A 7,115-nucleotide genomic window follows, 5' to 3' on the forward strand; every position below is an offset into this window, starting at 1 on the left:
AAAAAAAAAAAAGAACTAGATCAGTTTAACCAAAATCTTATTTGGAAAAATCCACGGCCATGATGTCAATTCCAACTTTCAGACTAAATCTGAATTCACAGACTCATCTTTCTCCTGCTGGTGGATTTGAACAGTTAACACAGTGCCACCAAGGTTCGTTGGAATGACCAACATACAAAGGTAATGTGAAAGCAGTTTTTAAAACATGTTTTGAAGAGATGGTAAGTGTTTCATTTTCTGGCTTCAGTTTTGTTGTTTTCTGTGTTTTGTTTTTTCCTTAACGCTAAGACAAGAGGATGTCACAGTACTTAACCTGACAAGACCCATGATAGGGAAACAAGCAATGAGTCCTCCAGTAGAATTACAGGACTGGAAAAAGTCCCATCCAAGGAAGACTACTTCAGCTGATCCACCACAGTGCCATAAAACCTTGCCTGAAAATGTCCTATTTAAGGGACCCTGAACATCTGGGTTAGGGGGGGTGAAAAAAATCAGAGAGCAGTTCCTGATGATAGTTGAAAAATATGATAAATGGATTTAATGTCATGTGGAGTGTTAAAATGGCAAATGTTTGGTTATACTTTAAAACAAATTTTAAAAAGAAATTTCATAGATTACAATTTTAAGACAAGAAAGATAAGTACTTCCAGTTACAAATGGGCATTTTTAAGTTTACACTAGGAGATTTGGGCCCACACTTGGAAAAGGGACCAACTCTTCAAATAAGTTTTAGCAACATGCTATCATTTCAGTCAAAACACAGCTAGATGCTTAACACTTTATATATCATCACCCATCTCCTTAGACAAAGTAATAATGTTAGTGTCCTAAAATGTGATTCAGTGGTTACCATATAACTTAGTAACAATCAGAATACTATACTGCTGACCTGTGGAAGGCTAGGAACCTCACCATGACTCAGAAGGCTTCGGTACTAAACTCAAGTACCTCTACCAAAACAAGTTTGCTGTGTTTGACCTACTTCCCCATCTGTATGGCCTTGCTCCCATTTTCCCGTATTCTCCCATATATCCATATTCCTATCAAAGGACAATTATAGAATGCTTACAATTCTGCCCCCACCCCCCACCCAAAACAGCACTCAATTCTATTTCAATTGTTGATTGCTAAAAAAGGAAAAGAAACCCCAAGCAGTCACAGGTTACATGTAATTGCGCTGGGGGTGGGGTGTTAACATGTTCCTCAGTTCTCCAGAGGAAAAAAACTTAGGAAATGTGGCACGCCACTGGGTAACTTCGGGGGGGGGTAGGGGGAGGAGTGGAATTCGAATCGCTTATTGTAAATCACACTTTCCAGCACAGACATCAAGCTGAGTGTTTGGCGGGGGTGGGGTTGGGGGTGATTTACTTTTCAACCCACAACGCTGACCACTTGTGGGGTTGGAGGTCTGTGTGAGGGAGCACGGGCACGGTAGGGATGGCTTCTGCGCGGGGAGGGCGATATCGCAAACAGCGACTCTTGTGCTTGGCTTTAAGTGATCCCTGCACGTCCTGTTAAGAAATCCCTCACGTGTGCTCGGTTCACCTGGGGGGCTTCCCTCGGACCGGCAGCACCGCCACCATGGCAGATCCGCGGGCAGGCGGGCGCGGACCACGGGGACAAGTGTGAGCGCTCAGGCGCGCGAGGGGAACAAAACCTGTGGCCACAAGTAATAAGGAAGTGCTCGTGCCCGCCCGCCCCTCCCACCCGGAGCAGCCCGAAACCTGGGGGGGGTTTGTCATCGTGCCGGGACCAGGAGGCTGGCCGCTCGTGGGACACAGGGGAACACGGGGAGCCCCCAAGTCCAAACACGGTCCCCTGGCCCTTGGAGATAGGCCTCGGGGACCGATGCCGCTGCACCCATTCGGGAGCCCAGAAGGGAAAGGGGCCATTGAAGAGGCCGGGGGTGAGGTGAGGGGGGGGTGTCTCAGGGGGGTGCAGATCGAGCGCAGGGAAGGCCCTGTGGCCCAAACTGCCGCCGCCGCCCTCGGAGCGTCCAGGCCCGGGTCGGGGGCCAGCCCGGGTCTCACCCCGCACTCTGCCTCCGTCCCCCGGAGCCTTCGCGCTGGCCTCGTCCCTGTAGGGCCCGAGGCCGCCAGGCGCCAGAGGCCCCCCGCTCCTGCCCCGCCACTTTCCCGGCCTGGCGGCTCCTCACCCCTCAGAGCTCGGGCGACGCTTCCAATGGCCCTGGACCACCCCCGAGCCTTCCCCCACAGGTCCTCGCGTCGCGGAGCTGACGCGGCCCGCCCACGGCAGCCCCAGTCCCCAGCCCACCTCACCTCACAAGGCTCCGGCGGCGCTGGACACAGGAAACTCCTGAGTCCCCGACTCCGGCTCTCCTCGACCCCCTCTTCGGTTAACTCCGCTTGTTTCTCTACAAAATGGCGCCGAGGTCGCGCGCTCTCGTCGCGGCCTTTCCCCTCCCCGTTCCCATTTCATCATTCGCTGCCCGCCCGAGGAGGGATGGCCCCAGCAGCAGCCAATGATCGCACCCCGCCCGTGACTCCCGCCCAATCACCGGCAGGTGCCCGCGGATTTGAACCAATCACGTCCTCTCGCTTCCAGAAGCCAAGGAAGAAACAGACTTCTGCTAGCAACTACCAATCCGGACTCCCACTTCGCGGGCTTTGGCCAATTGCCTCTCACCCGTCCCTAGGGATGGGAGTTAGAGCCCTCGCGCTTGCGCCGTAGGCGAGGACCAATGTGGGTACGCTGGTAAACTTGCATTTGGGGACCCACAGACTTCCCACTCTAGAAGTCTTCAACCAATAGGAACTTGGCGTCGCCTCTAAGCAACAATAAGGGAGGGAGCCCACAGCCACTCGCCACTGTGCGCGGGAACAACTTTGGGTAGGGGTGCACAACCTTCTCCGCTTCCCTTTCTCTTTTGAAGGCTCGCGCGGCCTCACACTCTAAACACTGGCGTCCCCTCAGGTCCCTCTCAGTGTTGGAGTGAGGTGAGGAACGCCTGCAACCCGGAAGTAAGCCAGGTTATGACTAAAGTGTTGACGCTTTGCATCCAGGGACTTGTAGTTCCCTCCACCAGAATGCCTGTCGCAAAGATGACGTAGAACGTCGCTTGCGGAAGCCAGGGAGGAGTAATGCATGCTGGAGAATGTAGTCTGACCAGTTCTGCATCTGGTCATGAGTTGCATCCTGGACGCGAGCGCGAGTGGGGTAAGGAACTTTGGTCAAGGAACTTTTTTGTCCTAGTTCTATGTGGGCGGTAGGAAGCCTAGGTTCATTTCCTGGATTGAGCTCCGAAAGCAACATAAAGTAAAGTACCCTTTGCTCTTCCAGAGAAATGGCAAGAGAAACGCATCTTTTGCAGCCTTTTGTATCTATAGATTTCCCTTTTCCCAAATCAGGAGAACTAGGAAGGACGGGATGACTGCCGGGCTCGTTTACATTTTGACCAAAAATGATGATTTGGAGATAAACCTTTGAACCTAACTTGAAGGAAACGTTGCCATCAAATCGATTTCAGCTCAAAGCGACCCACCTGCCCCTGTGTGTGAGCCAAGACGTTATATCTTTACAGGAACAGAACGCCACATTTTTCTCCTGCAACGCAGCTCGTGGTTTTGAACTGCTAACTTTGTGGTTAGCAACTCAACTCATAGCCTGCTTGGCCACCAGGACTCCTTAGCCTGAAGAAATGGGAAGGAAAGGGATAGTTTTTGCTCAAATTAAACTATACAGAAGCTCGGGAATTGAATATTCATACATTGAATATTAAGGATCACTTCAGTCTTGTTCGAAGCTGTAGTCAGGAGAGGTAGCACAGGGCCTGACTCATAGTAAGCATGTGATCAAATGTTGAAAAATCAGGAATTCTGGGGGCTTAAGTGGAGAGGAACTGTTTTGAGAATGATGAGGGCAATGAATGTACAAATGCACTTTACACAATTGATATATGTATGGATTGTGATAAGAGTTGTATGAGCCCCTAATAAAATGATTTTTAAAAAAAAGAAAAATCAGGAATCATAGAAATGGACTTAAAACCTTGTAATGAAATAAACAACCAAACAGAAAACCTGTACAACAGATAAAACACTGCCTGGCCCTGCGCCACCTCATGGTTGTTGTTATGTTTCAGTCCATTGCTGCAGCCTCTGTCAATTCATCTCATCGAGGGTCTTCTATTTTTTTGGCTACCTTTCTACTTTACCAAATGTTATGTCCTTTTCCAGGAACTGGCTTCTCCTGTTAATATGTCCAAAGTACGTGAAGCAAAGTCTCACCATCTTCACTTCTAAGCAACATTCTTTCGAGACAGGTGTGTTTGTTCTTCTGGGAGTCCTTGGTACATTCAATATTCTTCTCCAACACCATAACGCAAGCACATCGATTCTTTCTTCCTTCTTCCCTGTTCAGTGTCCAACTGTCACATGCAATATGAGGCCACTGGAAATACCAGGCGTACCTCAGTCCTCAAAGTCACTTGCTTGCTCTTCAACACTTGAAAGAGCTGTCCTGCAACCGAGTTGCCTAGTGCAATATGTCATTTGATTATTGACAGCTGTTCCTGTGATCTTTCATTGTGGAGCCAAGCACGATGAGATCTTCTCTCTGTTGATCATCGTGCTGTTTATTAGTCACGTTATGAAGATTTCGGTTTTCCTTTACATGCAGTTGCAATCCATCCTGAAGGTTGCAGTCCTGGTTCATCGGAAGCAAGTATTTCAATTCCTCTTAGGTCTTATTTACGGACAAAAAAGACTTGGGACAATAAAGAAATGATTAAATAATGGTATAGTACTATCATACAATAGAACATGATGGAGTGGTTAAAAAGAATGAGGTAAATCTATATGTATTCATAGAAAGTGAACACGAACAAGGTTTATTTTCAAATTCTGTTAGGTGTAGAGTTGGAAATAAAAAATAATAACTGTAACAAACTTGTAACTCCTGTTACAAACTTTGTATGTTAAATTTGTGTAGGAGGAAATAACTTTATTTGATTTCAGGAAAAGGTTTGGAAAGATAGAGCACCCCAACTGAGGCCAATGGTTATTCCTGGGGTCCCTGGCCCCTGTGGCTGTTGAGTCTTTTCAGACTCTTTGCAATGCCTTGTGTTACAGTGTAAAACTATTTTGCGGGGTTGTCAGTGACTGTAATCTTTATGACCACAAACTACCAGGTCTTTCTTCCCTGGCATTTTGGATGGGTTGAAATTTCCAGCCTTAAGTTCCTTGTTGCAGTCAGTTGCCCTAACTGAGCACATACTGATTGCACCACCTGGAGACCTTATGTCCGGGAAGTAGAGTGGAATGGGAAGGGGAAAAGTAGAGAGCTTTTGCCCTTAATTCTGTATACTGTGTGTATCATTTGCATTTTACTTTTCTTTTAAATATATGTTTTGTTTGTATAAATGCATTCAATTTTCAAAAGAGAAATTGAGACCCAAGGGGGCAAATGAGTTCAACTCTGTAGTCCTTCAACGAGTTCGTGTCATACCTAGATCCCCCGACATAAAGTCATGACATCTTCTCCCACATCACCATGTTGCCATCTCCCACATGCATTTTTTTGTGCAACAACCAAAAACAAATGTTTGTTGCTTTTAAATTGAGGCTGCTCCAGACCCTGAGCCCACCATCTGGAATGTGACCCCCAAAGGGACAACCTTGAAGGCAACCTAAAAAAGGCTAAAGAATTCACACAACGGGCTGGAGATCAAAGTCCACCAGCTTCTCCTCATTCTACCATTGCTAGAAAGCTGGAAGGGCTCGTGGATCACTTACTGGAAGGAGTAGTGGAGATCTGGTACACCTCTTCAATTACTGAAAGGCAGCGTTGGAAATCAAGCCCCGACGAACTATTTTACTAGAGACCTTCACAAAGGACTCGCTGGATCGTGGTCCAACTCAGCAGTTATGGCTAGAGGGAGGGAGGAGAGCAGGGAGGAGAGAGGGTTCAAAGGTGTTTCGAAACTGGAAATTTCAGCCAGCTGTTAATTACTCACCTGGCCTCTTTCTTCTTCCTTCCCTCTACCAGGGGTTCACTCCCCAATTAACTTTATATAGGAGACTCGGAAACAATTTTACAATCTCTTTAATTGTTTCCCAAAATAACCTAGAGAGGAAAATGTAAGTGCTGGAGAAAAGGATTTTTACTTAATTGGATTAAGGATGGGTGCAAAACAAAAACCTAGAAGACAAAGAACTTGCTTTGAGATCTGTGCCAACTATGTAATGTTTGGAAGTGTAAATGTTTGGAGGTGCTCAGACCATGGTGAGCAGAAATACAAGGCCACCTTATTCTCAGTATGGGAGCCATGGTGGCCCAGGAGTTATATGCTCTGCCGCCAACTGAGAGGCCAGTGGTTCTGACCTACCAGCTGCTCTGCGGAGGAAAGATGTGGCAGTTGGCTTCTGTAGGAAACTCAATGAGGGCAGTTTTACTGTGCACTAAAGGGTCACTATGAATCCAAATTGGATTAGCATCAGGGGAGTCTTATTCCTCTGACCTCAAACCAAATCCATCCCTCTCTAGTCTTCCAGTCCATGGTGTCCCCATGTCTTACAGAATAGAACTGCTCCGTAGGGTTTTCTTCATGCCACTGACCCACAGACCCAAGTGTCCCTATGAGTCGTCAAGTTCAATCAAGGTAGTAAAGTCAGTTGACAGTGATTTGACCAATGACTACTGTAGAATTCTCTGTCTTATCCCAAAAGACCATTGACAGGCTAAGTCTAAATTCTGATTCTCTCCAGACCATCACTAGCACCTAGGGCCACGCCTACACCCGAGGCACCAGGCTTTGATCACCATCTGGTCTCTCCACCCTGAGGAATGGCATGGCCAAAGAGGCATGCTGCAAAGAGCCCACCAAGGAACCCACCACATGTCTGCATTACCCTAGCAAAGTCACTTCCCCTCCCGGGGACTCTTTTTCCCCCTTCCTAGCTGTAAGAATATTAGGCAAGCCCTCTCTGGTGTCCATATTGTGAGGTGTAATCTGATTCCTAGAATTCATCTGTACATAGGTTTGGGGTTTTTCATCAACCTATTTAGGGTAGTTATAATATCTGTAGTCAAGTTATCAGTGAATGGGTGGAGTTTACCAGTCAATCAGGTCACAGCTTGAGGACCTCATTTGGAGG

The 7,115-nt window shown here is 47.4% G+C and overlaps 1 protein-coding gene across 6 annotated transcripts in view; it reads right to left on the bottom strand.

Moving 5' to 3' along the window:
- The window catches only part of CNOT1 (CCR4-NOT transcription complex subunit 1), a 103,909-nt gene extending 101,540 nt beyond the window's left edge, over positions 1 to 2,369 (bottom strand). For all 6 annotated transcript variants that reach the window (XM_045293698.1, XM_045293696.1, XM_004704630.3 and 3 more), the window contains exon 1: positions 2,280 to 2,369. The gene's annotated coding sequence lies outside the window, so the exon portion shown is untranslated. The remainder of the gene's footprint in view (positions 1 to 2,279) is intronic.
- Positions 2,370 to 7,115: the final 4,746 nt, after the last annotated feature.

The sequence above is a fragment of the Echinops telfairi genome, unplaced genomic scaffold (genome assembly GCF_000313985.2).
Source record: "Echinops telfairi isolate 266 unplaced genomic scaffold, ASM31398v2 ScPeMD7_2291;HRSCAF=2852, whole genome shotgun sequence".
NCBI lineage: Eukaryota > Metazoa > Chordata > Mammalia > Afrosoricida > Tenrecidae > Echinops > Echinops telfairi.